Source organism: Acomys minous (assembly GCF_964271855.1).
Source record: "Acomys minous genome assembly, chromosome: 15".
Classification (NCBI taxonomy): Eukaryota; Metazoa; Chordata; class Mammalia; order Rodentia; family Muridae; genus Acomys; species Acomys minous.
The window spans coordinates 68,785,033-68,803,853 of record NC_140497.1 but is presented as its reverse complement, the minus strand read 5'-3'; the positions used below and the strand labels follow the sequence as shown (position 1 = coordinate 68,803,853).

The 18,821-nt window shown below is 38.9% G+C and overlaps 1 long non-coding RNA gene across 4 annotated transcripts in view; it reads left to right on the top strand.

The window, feature by feature from the left end:
* The window catches only part of LOC311585393, a 92,351-nt gene extending 74,338 nt beyond the window's left edge, over positions 1–18,013 (top strand). For 2 of the 4 annotated variants that reach the window (XR_014775209.1, XR_014775211.1), the window contains 3 exons: positions 1,105–1,273; positions 1,745–1,898; positions 17,741–18,013. This is a non-coding gene — a long non-coding RNA (uncharacterized lncRNA). The remainder of the gene's footprint in view (positions 1–1,104; positions 1,274–1,744; positions 1,899–17,740) is intronic. The other 2 variants (XR_014775208.1, XR_014775210.1) reach the window with 1 other exon arrangement.
* The last annotated feature ends 808 nt before the right edge of the window (positions 18,014–18,821 follow it).

Below are 18,821 nucleotides of genomic sequence, written 5' to 3'. Positions count from 1 at the left end.
CCACCATGCAGCTGTCAAAATAGTGACACAACACTAGCAAACCCTTCCGTAGCCAGTGCTTCCCACGCTGGCACGATTTGGTGAACGCAGATTTTATCAGAACGCGATTGCCTTGAACATCTGGGGGCTCAAGCAACGCCATTAGCTCCTTCTAATCACAATGATGCTGTTGCATTTTAATTTTATGCAAGCAGAGCAGTCTTCATGCACAAGTCATTGATTAATTACACATTTAAGGTGTTTGAATTAATACGGGTTGAATTAATTTGAGGTTCTCTATGATTTTTCCCCTTATTTTCCCTACCTGAATTTTCCTTGTTCTTTTGCATGCTCCTCTCTCCGTTGCAATTAATCTTTAAGGCTTTCACTTTATAGATAATGGATGAAAGTTATGCTTTACCATTGATCTGGTAATTCACGCTGAGGTATACCACGACTCATAAGAATATCATTTTTTAAAATTCTGTATTGAATAACATGAAACACGTGAGTTTGAGGTCCGTGCTTATAACTATCCAGGGCAGTTGTGTTACACATTATTTACAGACGGCTGCACGTGTATGGCTTATGACTGTGGTGTGCACATTCCTCTAGGAGAGGCTTTGTTGTGATGCATGCAACGAAATTTCACATAAAGGAAGCACAACAGCTGTAATGGGCCCAATCCAATGATGGCAAAAGGTGAACAAAATGAGTCCCTCTGGGAAATAAAATGCTCATTTAGTGGAGGAAATTATCATTTCCAAGTAGAACACTTGGCTTCCTGAGAGCGAAAGTGTCGGCACAGCTTGATAATAACACCTCAGGCTATAATAGTACCCTTTCCCCTCCGAGAGCTGGGATCTTCCCTCCTAAATTTATCTTTACAACATCCTTGCAAAGTAGCAAAGCCCAGGTGTTATTAGCTATCTTTTATGGATAGAGAATCCAAGAAGCTGAAAAAAAAAAAAGCCAGTGATTTGTCCTTGAAAGCACAAGAATCAATGTAGATCTGGGCTTCTCAACCTTGGAGGTATTGACATTTTGACCTGTTAATTCCTGGCCTGGGGGTGGGGCGACCTGCCCACTGTGCAACATCAGCAGCATTCTTTCTGTATCCACTAGGTGCCAAGAATGCCCCCAGCTGTGACAACCAAAGTGTCTCCAGACGGTGTCAAATGTCTCGGAGCAGCAAAGTCACCTCCAATTTAGAGACATTGATCTATATAAGTCAGCCTGGACAAAATCCCGTAGCCTGCAGGAAACCTTCAGCAAAACTTGAAATAACCCAAATGTGTGTTTGGCTTCCTCAGTGCCTTCTATATAGTGTTAGCACCTGTATAAAATTTAGCATTATAAAGTTTTTTTTCATATCTATTTCCTTTTCAATTCTCATAGTAATTCTATTTAATCTCATTTTATACAAAATTATTATATGAATGTTTTGCTCACATGTGTGTGCACCACATGTGTATCTAGTGCACACTGAGTGTAAGAAAAATGAGGCAGAGAAGCAGAAAGCCTTGATCTCAACAAGCTGAGAGTGCTTTATTGCAGCAACGAGGGGCTCCAACCTTTCCACAAGATGAAGTCAGAGTATTCATAGAGTTCTGGGGGACAGGTATGTGTGTACACACACACACACACACACACACACACACACACACACACACACACACACACATGAAGAGCTACCAGGAAGTTACATGCATTTGACTGGAAGCAGGGTGGTGGTTTTTCATACCCTGGCATGTTGTTTCTGCAGGAGGAGCACAAAGGCGAGCATGGCACTGAACTGTTCTTTATGGCTACAGACTATTGTCCAGTACACCCTGACTCAACTCCTTATGCTCTGAGGCTATTAACCAACACAGAGGCCAGAAGAAGGCATTAGATACTCGGAGATTGGAATTACAGAGGTTAGTGAGCTGCCACCTGAATTCTGGATATTGAACCAATGTCCTGCAGAATAGCAGCAAGTACTCTTAGTAGTCGAGACATTTATCCATCCCCCAACAACTGAGTAGGAGGAACCAGGGAAGAGAAATAGAGAAGATAAGAATATACAGAAGACAAAAGCAATAGCTGGGACTAGGATGTATTCAGTAAGCTGATGACTTATGCCAAGCATGCTTATTAAGAAGTATACTATTTGCAGGTAGAAAAATGGCCAAGGTCAACAGAGAACCAAGTCAGACAATGTTGGCAAAGAGAATACAGGACACCAAAGACACAGATGCTTAAGGACTGATAACCACAGTCAAGAGGGAGGAGTCGGGTCCTTGGAAACAGCAACTTTGCCTCCATTGAGGCATTGGCATTAGCCCTAGACTGGCCATGCCAAGGCCACTCCTGGACAAAGAAACAGAACTTAAGTACCCTTAATCTTATTTTATGTGCAAGCAGACAGAAACACAGATTGGTTTTCTTAGCTGCCTAAGCTTATACATCTAAGTAAGAGGGCTGGCTTTATGATAATGTAACCCATGCAGTGTCACTGTATCTGATGGTTAGAAGGGCCCATGCTGGTTTGAATTCTCTATTAAAATATAGAGATTCTAATAAGGCAAAAAAAAAAAATGCCAAAACAACACAGAGTTTTTTAAAAAAATCATTTATTCATATTACATCCCGATTGGTATGCTCTGACTTATATAGTCCCGTTCCCCCTCCCTCCCTTTCACCCTATTCCCTTCCCCTAGACATCTGACAGAAGGGGAGCTCCTCCCCCACCATATGATCACAGCCTATCAGGGTCTCATGTGGATAGCCTGCTTCTCCTTCTTCTGAGTGCTGCCAGGCCTCCCCACCAAGGGGAAGTGGTCAAATTGGGGGCACCAGAATTCATGTCAGAGGCAGTGCCCACTCTCACAACAACTGCGGAGAATGAACTGCCTTTTGTGTTGGCCAACTACTTCAAGGCATGGGCCCTGCCATGGAGTATAGTTAATATACTCAATAGTTTTCTATTGGAGAAAACAGATTGTCACTTTATCAGCAGGTATCAGTTTAAAATGGCTTGTTGGTGTCCACTGCACCTTCTCTGAGATGGTACCCATTGGCTTGAAGCTATACATATGGCTAGTCTCTGTAAGTTCGTTTGTGCACCAGTCCTGTCTTACTCTTTATATGTACATTTGTGTTTATATTTTTTGAAAGGGGGGAGAGGGAGAGAGAGAGAGAGAGAGAGAGAGAGAGATGAAGTTGGGTATGGAGGGAAGTGGGGAAGCCATGGGAAAAGCTGTGTTGGCATGATAAAATATATTTTCTGAAAAATATTTTAATAAAAATATAGAGGTTCTTAAATAATTTTGGACAAAGGAAGACAAAGGAAGTCTCCATTTTTGTTTGCAATGAAATCCACTAGTTAAATATGTATATATATATATATATATATATATATATATATATATATATATATATACATACATACATACATACATACACACACACACACACATACACAGGAACTGAGGTTCAAAGGCTCAGAGTCCGAAGGCTATATGAGTAGTGTTTTTAGCATCATGGCTCTCATCATATTTACTTGTTCATTGATTATTTAGTCACATGATTAGCTGAACTTTAAGTTTAACTTGACAGTGAGGGAACAAGAGGCACAGCAGGTACTGTCCCTACACCCTTGAAGCAAGCAACCTCAAGAAGGGTTCAGATCAATAAGCAGGCATTTGCAATTCAGAACAGTGTGTGTGGAGGGAGGACAGTCTGGTTGCTAGGGAGCTTGTTGGAGAGATCTTACCACAGTGTAGGTTTACAAGACGAGACATAAGAGTTAACACAATTGAAGATAGAGAGCAAGTGTAATACCAGCCAAAGGAAACGGAAGTTCAAATACCAAGAAGAGAGGGCAATCTCAGTACAAGTAGAACATTTAAAGTGACTTTATTTGGATAGGGTATTGAATTAGCCAATATTACTATTGTCATGTGGTACCAACAATACCATCTCAATGGATTAGTACAACAAAGTCTGAATTCTCACACATGTTGCAGGCCATGTTCTTGGCATGTTCTTTGGGTCTGGATTTTGAGACAGAGGCTGAGCCAGCTTTTCCCAATTGGGGTGCACATTCTTACCACAGGTAAAAAAGTAAAAAAGGAACTTGGGCTCAGATCCTGTTGATCATTTAAACAGTGGTTTAGCTTATGTGAGTGGAGAAGAAAATATTCTCTTTCCCTAGGGGGTATGACCAAAGAGTCACACAGCAATGGTAGATATAGGATAATAATATATTCTACCATTTCAAAAGGAAGAGAAGCATGAATGGAAGTTTCTGGAAGGAAGTTCCACCTTCCATTGAACCTTTTGCAAGGCTAATTAGTGGATTGGAATGTTCAGGATTGAAATGTTACAGGCTTTAAGTCTAATTACAGTTTATCTTTGGCTATCTTTACCCCAGTTTATGATCTAACATCCACGTGACTAGCAAATAAAAAAGGTTCTGTACTATATCAATTTAGCAAACCATTAGCTTACACCAGCCAAAGGGATAAAAGAGTTGTCAGGCATTGTCTGAGGCCTACAGCAGATTCTTTACCCACTTTGACGTAACCTGCCTACCCCATGCTTCCTCCAATACACTAGAAAAGCACCTTAGTTTAGGACTTTCTTTGTTCTGTTACTATAAAAACATCATCAAACTATTGCCATGGTGGGAATTTGGGGTGGCTTGAATCTGTTCATTTACCATGATTACTTAATTGGTTCCACAATAGTGTAGCTCTTATCTCCTTTGAGGTAAGAGTTGTGTCATAATCAATGGATTTTTGTAATACTTCGGCCCTGGGATGCCTAAGTAATTCAGATGATACAAAAGGGCTGTCCGTACTCCACCACTCTCTTCAATTGCTTCAGACTATATTTAATTTAGTTCAGTGATGTCTGGACATATGGATTATTACTCTGGTTATTTTTGAGCCATCCCACCTGGCTTTCCTCATAGCTCAAGATACCAGGCACATTTCCCTTTTACTTAAAATGTTATCACACACAATAAATGGACATTGGCTCTATTCTATTCCCAATCTCATTTAACAAACTAAGGGATGCCGTTGGCATTATATTAGCCTTTGTGTGTCTACTTCTCCCTAAAATCAAGTTAGAAGGAGTTAGAAGTTGAAAACCTCCACCCTAGAAGTGCTGTTTATCCTTCAATGCAAACTCTGACTACACTTTTCTAATTAAAACAAGACTTCCAGAAGAGTCTTGTAGTGCCTCCAGCTTATTGGCCCTTATGAGCTTTGCCTATAACAGCAACAAAATCTGAGCCTTAAAACAGTAACAATTGTTAAGAATTAGTTACTAGGCCAAATAAAGTGTTGATTGTGTTCTCAAGCAGCTCTACTGCCGTTAAGAAGGAACATTGTATTTCCAGTGCGTGACAGTTACATGCACATTAATGGCGTTAAAAAACAAAACAAAACAAAACAAAAAACTTCTTGCTAAGGAAGGGATTCTTCAGGACTGAGGATTTCCTTAGGATAAGCAACACATCAGCTCTAAATCTTACAAAGCAGAAGTGATATGACTGAGTCTGTTTCAGTGCAAATTAAAATGCCTTTCAGGCGGAAGGGGAATGCATAGTGTAGTTTGTGGGTGCAGAGATGCAGCTGTGCATTAGGGGTAATCTTTAATGTTCTTTAGCACCACGCTTCACAACAATTAACTGAATATTTACTATCAATAGCTAATGGAGGGGATTTTAAACTGCAGAAAACTGATAAATATCAAAGTGACAGATATGCTGTTTATCCCAATGGGATGATTGCCCTTTGCATATACGCATTAAAATATACTCAAGCATCTGGGAAGGCTACCATGGTCAAGTGCTTATTGCATAAGCATGAGGACCTGTGTTTAATCTCCAACCCCAAGACAAAAAGCCAGAAGAATGTGTGTGTGTGTGTGTGTGTGTGTGTGTGTGTGTGTGTGTGTGTGTGTGTCTGCATTCGTAACCCCAGTGCTGGAGACAGAGACAGACAGATTCCAGAAACTTGCTGGCCTATACTACTCAGTGAGACCCAGGTCCCAGTGAAAGCTTTTGTTGCAAAACCAATGCAGGCAGCTTTGATGCAAGAGTCAAAGTTGACTCTGACCTTTACATGCACACAGAGGCACCACTGGCCTCCACACATGCTCAGACAGGCATCTGTATACACATATATATGTACACACAAAGGCACACTCAAGCACCTGTGCACATATGCATACACAAAGGTACCTGCGGCCTCCACACATGCACACACAGGTACCCACATAGATACGCACATATAGAGTCATACACTAAACTCTCACTTTACCACATATATATGTAAAATTAATCCTTCTTCCTGCGTTCCTTCCTTCCTCCACCCACCCTTTCTTGACATCTTCTCACTATGTGACCCTGGCTGGCCTGGAACTCTCTACGAAGACCAGATTAGAAAGAACGCAACTGCATCTGCCTATGGGGTTTCGGGATTAAAGGCACATGGTGTCACCACTCCCAGGCAGGCTAAGAGTGCTTTGTGTCTGTGTAGTACTGTTTCTCAATCTGTTAACTAACAGATCGTTTGTTTGTTTGTTACTAACAGAAGGGTTTGTTAGAATTAAGGTTCTCGGATATGATCTTGTCCCTCTGGAATCTATACTGGGGGTTGAGCCTTGTAATTCCCTATTTAACAAAGTCTCAAGGAGATTATTGTGTATCATGATATTTGAGAGACATTTTGTAGAGAACAAAAGATAAATTTAGTTTTCCAGGAGATACTTAGCAGCTATAATCTATTTGAAAGTTTTTATGGGTTGGTTTAGGTATAGCAAGGACTATTCTACTTGAACTTGAGAAATTTTAGTGTATCTTACTAGCCCATAATTACTAAGCCCAAACAACTCCAAGATCATCCTCCTTGACCTAATTTTATGATTTAATAACTAGACTGGCGTACTGGCTACTTTGCAATATTCAGCAATAAATATTTAAGGATGTTTACAATTTGATTTCATGCTCCATTAAAAATATATTTACTGGTTTTTTTTTTTTGCTAGAATTAAAAAGGAAATATAAGGTATGAACATTTAGTGTTAGATTAGGTTCATCTAGAAAGTCAGCAAACAATCCCATCAGGAAGGGGGTGCTGAACGACTTGCAAAACAGTGAAAAATTGTATTGTTACATTCCAGCAGGTTACGTCTGAAAGAGTCTCAGTGGACCAGCAGGATCATTATAACAGGGCAGCTTGTTAACAATGCAAACCTTCTCATGCTATCCCTATCTACTGATTAGAATATGTGTTTAACAAGATGTCTGCGTTACTCATATGTTATTCATTATTAGAAAAGGATAGCTTAAATAAATGTTCAAGACTGCTTGTCTACACAAAACTTGAGGGTTTCTCTTTGTAATTAAAAAAAATAGAATATATTTGCAAGAATAGTTAATATTTTCAATAACGATAAGGCAGCTGACCAGTCATTGAATGTTAAGATGCTGCTTGTGTGGAATACAAAGACGGAATGCTTCAGTTGCTGGGTAAATTAGAAAAGTGTCAAGCAGAATTAACAGTGGTTTAGTAAAATCCTGACAGTCGCTTACATGGTTATTTATTAATTTTTAATGAATTTTACAATAGAGACCCCCCTTTCTGCTGTGGACCATACAGAAGATACTTTATATTAAATATAGAGGAATTATAGATCATAAGAGCATCTTGGTGATTATAAACTTGTTAAGGGGAGAGAAATGATGGAATCGTAATTATGTCAGGTGGATCACTTTTTCTGGGTGATATGAACTAATTTTTACTTACTTCACTAGTAATTTGATAACAGACCACACAAGTGATTCCCCACAAATATAGCTCTGGGAAAGTGAGTTTCTTCAGGTTACTTGCAGGACCATAGGCAAAGGGTCACTTATGGGACCATGGGTGACTTAAAGGCATCAGCTTCACCAAACCTCCCCATACCCAACCCCCACCCAACCTTGAAAGCTTCACCTTGGGAACAGATCTATGGCCTGTACCTCTCCTGTCCCCAATAACCTTTACTGATAGTATAATCTTGAAAAGTGACCATGTGAATTTTAGGCACTTTCTGACCTTTGGCAGTTTCGTTTTGTTTCTGAGTCCTTTGAGGCTTCCATGCCTTCCATAACAAATGTTTCTTTTTGGAGGAAACAGCTGCACAATGACACCAATAACTGATAGCTATGAGCATTTTAAAAACCACATTATTATTATTATTATTATTATTATTATTATTATTATTATTATTATTACTATTACTACTACTACTACTACTACTACTACTACTACTACTACTACTACTACTTGGTTTGATGTCACAAGCAGAAGACTTAGAGATAAAAGCTTGTAAGTTAGAAAGTTTTAATATTGCCAAGTTCACTGGTGAATTCCTGTAATCTCAGCACTCAGGGCGGCAGAGGCAAGTGGATCTCTGTGAGTTCAAGGCAAGCCTGATATACAGAGTGAGTCCAGGACAGCCAAGGATACACAGAGAAACCCTGCCTCAAAAAAAACCCCACAAAAACATTTTAATATTTAATATATAATAAAAACAGGTAACATGATATAGTTAGCGACAAAGACTTATATCACTATTCTTATTCAAAATAAAGAACAAGTCCAATGTCAAGGAGTGCCCAGAGAAAGGTAGAAAGATCTCTTAAAATTATGTAAATATAAACTAGAAACTCATTTCCTTGGAGTATATGAGTAGGAACTAAATGTATTTTGATAAGGAAAATTTATTCCATTTCTTGGCTTTGGAGATGTCGTGAACTGAGCAATTCTATTATTGGTGACTGTGCAGCTAAATTTTCCAGATCCGGCTTCGATTGAAACACTGATCCATTTACCTCTGTTGGCCAGAGACTTCTATAATAGGGGTGAAATATGATCTGTATGGGTCATGCCTGTAATCGCTAAGGACCTGGTGGTCATCCGTTCCTGACCTAATTTCATCGCTTAACAAGAAGGGCTGGAATATTGGCTGCTGCGAAAAATTCAGCAATAAGTATTTAGGGAACTTTACAATTTAGTTTCACTTATAGGTGATTTTTGTCGTGCCCCTCTTATTAAAAGTAGGATACTTTAAAGGGAGCTATTAAACTAAAGGTGATTTAAAATGTTTAAAGGTCACCAGTCTTGTCATTAATAGGGAAAATGTGAATTGAAAACAAAAGTGAAAAAGATGATTACCCATTCATTCAATTAGTCGTTGTCACTCCTTAGGGAAGAGGATCCTGTAGGCACTGATGCGTTAATAGCGCAAAGCCCAGCATTGATCTGATGGTAGGCATTTGTTCTATGAGTACCAGCTTACTATCTACTTAACTCATGTGGGCAGTTGGCACTAGGACACAAGCACGTTGACTTTGCAGATGCTTATGTGTTTTCTGTGATTTGATGACATCAGGAGAGGACAGATGTCTCCATCCTGCTTCTTCTGTGGCATAGCACATGTCTTCTTGGACAAAATTCATCATTTCAGAATAAGGATTTAGATGTAGTAAAGACCACACTCCCTCACTGGCAGAATAGACTCAGGAGACCACCATTCGTTCCTAAGACATGGTACCCAGCACCTCCATGTGCATAAGATGAGACTTTTCCTTACCCCATGGGATATTCTCTCCTTTTCTTTTCCCTCACATTTTATGTCCAGATGGAAAAAGAAAAGGGAAATAAAAGAAAGCCACCAAATAAAAACCACAAAAACTTTCTGAGCTGTTCTGAGAAAAGTAAATCACCTTTCACCTTTCCTAGGCATGAGATGCATAAGAGTTGGCCTTTTTTTTTTTTTTTTTTTTTTTTTGTCATCACATTAGTTATAAGGGCAAAGGTCATTGTCTAACAGGGCCTCTGAACAAAATCAATCTGTTCCTGTAGATCCTGTTGGGTGCACCTGAGCCTTCCGGGGGTTTGTGCAGAGTGGTTGATGGTCAGTGACGGGAGTGGATATTGGCACTCTGGAAGAAACTGTATTTTTCTGTCAATAGATTGAAAACTACAGTGTCCTGCCCAGGTAATCAGTTAGTAGGCCCCACAGCCCGTGTTTAAACATTAAACAGATTATGTAGAAGCCGGATTAAACTTGCCATGTTTACTAGTTTTGCCAACAGCGAGCACCAAAGAATGCCTTAGCTTTCTAAAATGTTTCTAATAGGGGCTTTTTAGTATTAATTTCCTACTGAATTAGAAGATTTCTTCCCTTTTTTCATTTTGACAAAATTCTTGATTTCTGAAAGTCTCAGGTGAGTGTGTGCTCACATACATGTGTGTCTGTGTGCATATGCTTTCCAATTTTTCCTCTTTCTTCCAGTTAATTCAATTCATGCATGTATAAATTAGCCCTTGCGATACCCAGTTGTATGCCAGTTTGGTGAATGGCAGGAGAAAGGAAGTCATAATAATTTTTTAAAAAATCCCAAGTAAACTGTTCTCGAAGATGAAATGGTATGTGGTTTCTTAAGATTTTTTTTTAATCTTACCATTGAAAGTATGGAAGAATGGCTTTTTCTTTTTTTCTCCCTGATTAGAGGACTTCACTGGATTTGTGGCAAATAAATTGACAAGTGAGGGCACTGATGACGAGAGAGCAATAATTGATGGTGGCAGGTGGGGGCCTGTTGTACTAGCATGTCCTGCGGAGGGTGAGCCAAGGGCGTCTATCAATCAAATTGGTGACAGCAGCCAGGGAGACTTAATTGGAGATTCATTGAACCTCTAATGATGTGACAGAGAAAAATAAGGACGCTTAAAAGGCTCCTGGGTTATTTTTCCCTTTGTTCCAATAATTCTCATAGGAGGGGAGAGTGGACACGGCTCCAGGGTTGAACATTTGTTGTCTCCATCAACGTTAATCGCACTATACAGAGAGGTGGAGTAGTAAAGTGTTTATGCTTAGTCTGGTATTGGGTGACATCTACACCTGAGACTTAGAAAGTTGTCTGTTGCGCAGCTTTAGCATCATGAGGGATACTTAGCATGGGCTCAAGTGCATAGAGCTGTAACTAGGAGCTTATATTACTTACAAGAGTCTGGGTTCCAAGCACCACCAGGAAGTGACTCTTCTGCAGCTCAATGGTACTCCTACCTTTTTCTTCTAGATGCTTCTTCTCTTAGGCTGTGGGGGTAGGGGGGTAATTTTCTTAATGTTAGCAATGCAACAAAGCTTCAATAGCTTGAAAGTATTTTGCATGGATACAGTTGGTGAAAAGATAAGCAAGATGATCGTGCCATCTAAGATTTTGTACAGTCATATATATGAGTCTATGTATTTTTCTTGTTAATTTAAAATGAGAATCTTGGACACCTGCTGTGCATCTTGCTTTGTTTATGTAATTCCAAGGTGGAAGAGGTTAGATAGTTCTTTGAAAGGAGTTACAGCCTTATAAGAGACAAAGAGACATGTATGTTAAATGTTACAGCATGATAATTAATAACTGATGATTATTATTATGTCCATGATGGGACAGGCAATAGACAAATGGACATTTGTGGGCCATGTTTGTGTTTATTAAAACTTACTGTACTTCCTGGAATCTCACTGTAAAGAAGGGAAATTATGGGTTTGATATGGCAGAGAAGTTATATGTGATTGAAACCATTTTGTCAACAGAAGGCAAGGGTTAATCCATCTCTTCTGACCCTTCCTAACAATTTTGAAGTTGTCATCCCTGTACATTTAATTTTCTCCACAAATCCCTTGAATGCAAATGTGACCCATTAGTTACTCCATAGAGACATAAGAAATGATTTTTTAAAATTCTTAGAAGATTTTTTTCATCTACCTAAGTTTAATTTGCTTTACCGTGTGTTTAGGTCCATATTAAATATTCACTCTCTATGTTTTACACTCCAGCAATGGTGGGACTGTTTGTGGATATACCACATTCCACTGTCTTCATCTACATAGATTTGTGTTGTTTGTTTCCTTATGTGTTTATAAATAGCTTTAAAGAAAACTTGTAGATGAAAAAAATACATTGGTTGGGAACCCAAAACACAGGAAAAATATGCTGGTTTCCCATTGTTATTTAGATTCAGGTACAAGTGACCAAATATACATTATGCTTTTCAGAAAAAAGTCTTTAAAATAACTTGAGCCAGTGTATAGGAGAAAAAAATGTTAGTTAGAAGAGTCAAGGGACAGATTTTGAAAAGAAATATTCTAGAATTTTATTGAATTGACAATGTACATTGGAAATGAAGGAATAGCTCTCTTGTCTTCTCTTTTAGTGGCAAGTTGAACAAATCTTACAAATACCTTTTGTCTTACAAAGACATGATTCCTGGTGTCAAACTTACATGGATCATTATTGGGGGTCATGTCCCCTATTAAATGTTCTTGAAAAGGAAACATGGATGCAAAAGTTGCAGTAATTCTTTGTAAATATTTTGGAAAGTCATTAATGTTCCTTAGGACATTTCCAGCAAGTATCTGCCCATTCCCAATCTGACAAGGTGCATGATGACAGACTCTGCTTTAAAAAATATTTATTATAATTTATTTGCATTACATCCAAATTGTTATCCCCTTGCCCTTTCTTCCCATTCTCACCCTCCCTCCATCTTCTACCCTATTCCCCTCCCTTAGACCTCTGAAAAGGGGGGGGGGGAGATCCTCTTCCACCATCTGACCTCAGCCTATTAGGTCTCATCAAGCTATTCTGCATCTCCCTCCTCTGTGTTGCTGCAAGGCCTCCCAACCAAGGGGCAGTGATTAAATCATTGGTACCAGGGGTTCAGGGTGGGGATGGCAGGACTGCCTCTGACAGCCTCTGCTTTTTAAACAAGCCTGATGTACATTTTTTGACCCTATCTGCTAAATACCTTTCTTGTCTGAGGCAGCACTCAGCCTTTTTGAGGTACCAAGTTGCTGAGGCACCATTTGTCACTGGATATTTAGATTTCTTGAGTGTTCTCCAGTTGATTGGAGATGATTAAACTATGTCTCATGAGCTCTACTTAAAAAACTACCATGCAACAGTTGGGCTTTCTCATTCCTGGTGTGCTGTTATGGCTTGAAGGTCCTTCACCATTGAAAATATTTTGCATATATGTTTATAAACCTGTTGTTTCTTTTGAATTCAGCTTCAAGAAAGGCCTGATCAGATTTGACACAAAATCTGATTTGATGCAATATTTTTAGGTAGTAAATTGCCTATATTTTATTATTTTAAATTATATTGAGGTCTTGATGTGTCAACTTGACAAAGCTGTGATGCCCAGATAGTTGATCAATTCTTTTTAGTCACATTCTGAAATGTTTTTTAATATTCTCTTTTCTAATGATGTTATCATTTAAATCAGTGGACTTGGAGGACTAGATACCATTCCTCATTCAGTCACTTGCAGGTCTTAGTAGAACGAAGATAGAATTTATCTCAGGAAGAAGAGTTTATGTCTGAAACAGGCTACATAATTAACTTACAGCATCACCTTCACCCAGGATCTCTACAGTGCTGAACGATCCCGTATGCCACTGGGTTAGACTTACCAACCTCCAGAATCTTCTGTGTAACAAGGCCTTTTGGATACTTTATTGGGTTATTTTATCTACTACTCTTCTCCATTCCAATCCCTTCCAACCCTCAATACTAGGTAGGAGAGAAGGAAGGCCAGAGAGGAAAGGGGGCATAGATTCCTTTAGGTTACTTCCTCTTGCTGATTAGGGTCATCGAGTGCCTTGGGGAGAAATTGGTCTTCTCAGACAGGATATCCAATTTCTTCCACTCATCTCTTTTTGCAAAACTACTTGATAAACTGCAACAAACCACAGCAGCATGGGGGAACAGCAGACACCTTTTCAGAGCATCTTTGGCCCCTCTCAGGCCTCTGGCATTTATAAGAGTTGCCAGAATTCCAACTGTAAACTATCCTCATCTGGCAAAATCATGCCCCTCCTAGAGCATGAGACAAATCTGAAGCAGCCTCATATCACACACCTGGGATTAAAACAGAAACATATGAAGTTGAGAATTGTACTTTCAAGATTTGTGAAGAGTTGGGTTGGAATTTTGATGGGAATAGCAATGATTCTGCAGCTTGCTTTTGGTAAGATGGCCATTGTTACTATCAGTCTGTGAGCATGGAAGAGCTTTCAAACTTTTGACATCTTTAATTTCTTTCTTCCGAGACTTGACGTTCTTGTCATACAGGTCTTTCACTTCCTCGATTAGAGTTACACCAAGATATTTTCTATTATTTGTGGCTGTTGTGAGGCACGGTGGGTTGGTACCCATGGGAGGAGTGCTTCCCTTCTCAGAGGAGAATGGGGAGAGGGAAATGTGAAGGCGCTACTAGGGTGAGGGCAAGGAGGAGGGCTGTGATCAGAGTTTAAACTAAATAAATTAATTAAAAACAACAACAACAACAACAAAAATCCCAAAGCATATTTACCTAACATAACTGTTAAAAAATAACAAAATTCTCACTCCTCCTCTTCTCTTCCCTTCTCCTTTCTCCTGCTCCCTCCACCAACTTCTCAACACACATACATACATATCACATACCTACTATCACACACACTGTTGATCTCTATGGACAACTTGCATAAAGCTGATAAAATACAATTATGCCGTTTATCATTTTTCCTTATTTTAATTATTATAAGACTGATGCTGATAGAAAAAATTTAATAAGGAACTTCTACCGTTATTGCTGATTGTGCTTACCCCAAGAAGCATTTGATTGCCACTCCATTTAGCTTTCTCTGGTCCACACAGGCATCTGCTGATATTCTGAACAGCTGTGTACAGTGCATATTATGGGCAGATATAGTAGCACGCTGTTGATTATAACTCACCTTTAAAATACGACATATAATAACTATGGATTGTGACATTCCTTGATGATTTTAAGTAACTGTGAGAGTCTAAGGTTCTTCTTTCTGAGGGCACTATAAGTACTGAACACTTTTGAGAAACAAACTAAATAGATCTAATGTAAAAATCATCGTAATAATTTACCTAATTTGGAACTATGAGTGTTACTTAGTAAATAAAATTTAGTGAAACATCTTGGATTTAATTTTGTAACTTTATTAGAATTATAGATCATTAAATAATACTTGTGACTTTAAAAATTATAAAAGAACACAGCTTAAACAAAGGAAAAGCTTATTATCTAATAGAAAACCACTAATAATATAGTAGGTGTTCACTGGGTGGGTCTATATGGCAATACATAAATCATTGCATATGGGTTAATATTAATAATTTGACAAATTTATAAGTAAGTGTTTTGATCACTATTTTATATTTCAGGGCTGGAAAACTATAGCTTATGAAATAACTGTAGCCCTTATATTCCCATGCTTTATGGCCATTGAATTTCCAATACCCTTATATGGTTGAAAAAATAAAAAATAATAATATGGCATATATAATTTAAATTATTATAAATTCATTTTGGTGCACAGCTATATCCACTCATTTATGTGTTGCCTATTGCTTTAATGCTACTGTGGCATAGCTGAGAAGTTACAAAGAAGGGAAAACTTTTGATGCAAAGTCAAAATGTCCTGCCATGTGACTCCTCATAGAAAAATTTGGTAATGAAAGTAAGGCTACACTTTCATATCTTCAGTGATTTTAAAAAGTAACATTATGTCAATTAAGTCATTCATTTTTACAGCTGTTTTCTCATGACCTCCAGTAATCTTATCATAAATTATTGAATATAAATACATTCACATAGAAACAAGTTGGACATAATAGAAACATCTACTTTAAGTCAGTATTTACAACTATTTTTTTGAGTGCAGAAAGCCAAGAAAATAATAATGTGTATTGATAGAAATAGAACTGGCTAGGGACTGTGAGACATATAACAGTGACAGGACGGACTGATAGAAGCTCTTAGAATCCACAGGCAGTCACTACCATTTCATGCTTAGAAGCTCTGTGCTGTAAAAAGACTTACTTGTACCAGGATTGAATTGTATTTCCTTGTTGCTGAAACTCAGTGATTAAAGTTTCTTCTGGCAAAGACATTTGAGAAGGATCAGAGAGGGAGAGTCAGGAACGAGTTACTCCTGTGTTTGTGAAATAGCACCAGTAATTAAATAAGATAATGCATGAGAAATGCTTAGCAGAAACCCTAGTAGAAAGTCAATAGGCAATAACCATCGTCCTGGTTTTCAGAGAGCCACGTTTAGAATATAATTAATCAGAAATAACTAAGGCATTTAGACATGTTCGGACAGTTCTTGAGGCCATCAACATATTGTATTGTATTGTATTGTATTTTTTGTATTGTATGATGAAGATTCAAAATTATTCTGGAAATAGATAATATACCGATTTTCTTGGAAAATACCTGTAGAAATAACTTCCCACTTTCAAAGGCTATCAGATAACTCGAAAGTAGATATGAATCCATTTTCCCTTACACGTGCTCTCTTGAGGTCACAGGGACTAAGGAGAGGGAGAGTCTGTTGCCTTAGCTTCAGATTCATCTAGAAACCAGTAGTAATTGGACAGGGCTCTGTTGCTATCACTCTCAGTTGCTGTAGCGATGAGAAAACAGGTATTATTGCAGGTAAAGCTGATGTGGTGTGGGCTGCCTTCTCTCTGCTATATTATTTTGTACCACTGCATTGTAAAGAAAGACTCCGAATCTTAGGTAGAAGGAAGCTGATTTATCCCTTCCAAGGCATTTTTTTTTCTTTCTTTAAAATAAAATTATTCTTCTCTCATACATAATTTCCCAACCATAGCCTCTCTTCCCTCCGCTCCTCCCATTCCCCCACCTCCCGTCTCCCCCAACCCTCAGTCTCCACTCAGAAAGCAGTAGGCTCCCCGGGGATATCAACCAAACTTGACATAACAAGTTACAATAAGACTAGGTATATATCCTTATATCGAGGCTGGAGGAGGCAACTCAGTGGTAGGAATCGGGTCCCAAGAGCAGGCAAAAGAGTCCCATAAGAACACCGAGCTGAAGAACTGCAACAAATATGCAGAGGACCCAGCACAGACCAATGCGGGCTCCATGATTACCTCCTCAGTCTCTGTAATCCTGCTTAGTTGGTTCTTTGGGTCATGCTCTCCTGGCACCCCAACCATTCTGGTTCCCGCAATTCTTTCTCCTCTTCAGCAAGGTTCTCTGAACTCTGACTAACGTTTGACACCGAGTCTCTGCATTTTTTTTCCCATCAGCTTCTGGAGGAAGCCTCTCTGCTGACAATTGGACTACGCACTAATCTATGAGCATAAAAGAATATCATTAGGAACCATTTCAATGATGTTTTCCCTTTGGCCAGTAGTGTTTAGTTTTACTCTCGGTCTCTGGAGATCTGAACACTTTGGGGATTGGCTCCCTCCAGTGCGTGGGAATCATGGTAGCACAGTCACTGACCACACCCACACTGAGCCACTGTTGCCTCAGCACATTTTGTAGGCAGGATAGATTATAGTTCGAAGATTTTGTGCCTGAGTTGGTGTCTCAGTCCCACCATTGGAAGTCAAAGGCATTTTTCAACTTCTTTGTTGTTGTTGCTTGTTTGTTTTTTGTTTTTTCAAGACAGGGTTTCTTTGTGTAGTCCAGGCTGTTCTGGAACTTACCCTGTAGACTAGACTGTCTTTGAACTGAAGAGATTAGCTTGCTCCTGCCTCCTAAAAGCGTTCACCACTGCCACTGGTGAGTTTCTTAACTTATATGGAGTCATTTAAAAATTTCTAAGCTTCAGTTCCTTTGTGTCATAAATTTTTACAGTAACTTTATATGTTTCTCAGATTTTCCTAGGAGTGAAGTCGTGGATGATAAAGCCAGAGTTAACAGAGACAGACTCAACTTGCAATGAAGAAACATACTAAGATTTTAGGAGAGACCAGACAAGTAATAACTTCACTTATCAGTTAACAGAACAGGAGAAGAAAGACTTACAGGAATGTGGGGAATGTGACTATACCAACCTAAAGGGGCAGCTGCCATCCAAGCCATCCTATGAGCATACCTGTATGTCGCATTGAATTTGCTGTCTCTTTTGCTAATCCAATAAAGTTCAAAACCACACTTCTAAATGTGGAGATATGCTTTCCTGATTACTGTGAAAAACACATTTCTGACCTGGTTTGGGTTACTTAAGAAGCGTCTTTAGCAATAAAATGTTGGTATTATCACTACAAAGCAAATGTTTCTAGGTAATTTGAGTTGTAGGGTTTGCTGTTTAAATTTTTATGACTTTTCTTCCTCAGTTTTTTTTTTTTTATGTTGGAAGGAAGGACATACCACGATTAGCCTGCAGATGCAGTGTGGCTTTGTGGTTCAAACATTAGCTTGCATCAAACGGTGCTGCTTTTGTTTTCTGCTTGAAAAAACTGACACTTGTTATGGTTCCGCTTACTGTGTGAGCCATCCCCTGTTGACTTCTGGACAATCACTATAAATCTCTATTATGCTGCTGTTATTGTCTTGTTATACTGGCGCTGTTGAGGCATCTTCTCAAGGGACCCGAGCCCAGGTGTGCACATACAGAGCAAGGAATATTCTCCTTTAAACACACAAATAGCTCTTTTATTTGGCACAACACACATAAACGTTATTGTAGCCAAAGGAATCTTGAACAGATATTTGCATTGCAAATTTTTCAGAAACCGGAGCAAAGGTATCAGAACTCAATGTGCTAGCCATTTGAATTTCGTTAGTTCGGAGAGTGATCCGTCTTTTTTATTTTTATTCCAGGAAAAAAAAATGCATTCAGAGAGTCGAAATGCAGTGCCAGCCAGTGTCACAGCCAGTCTACAAGGCATAAGAATATCTCCTAAAAAGAATATATTCTTGTTTCCCTTGGAATTCAGTTATATAGACTTCCTT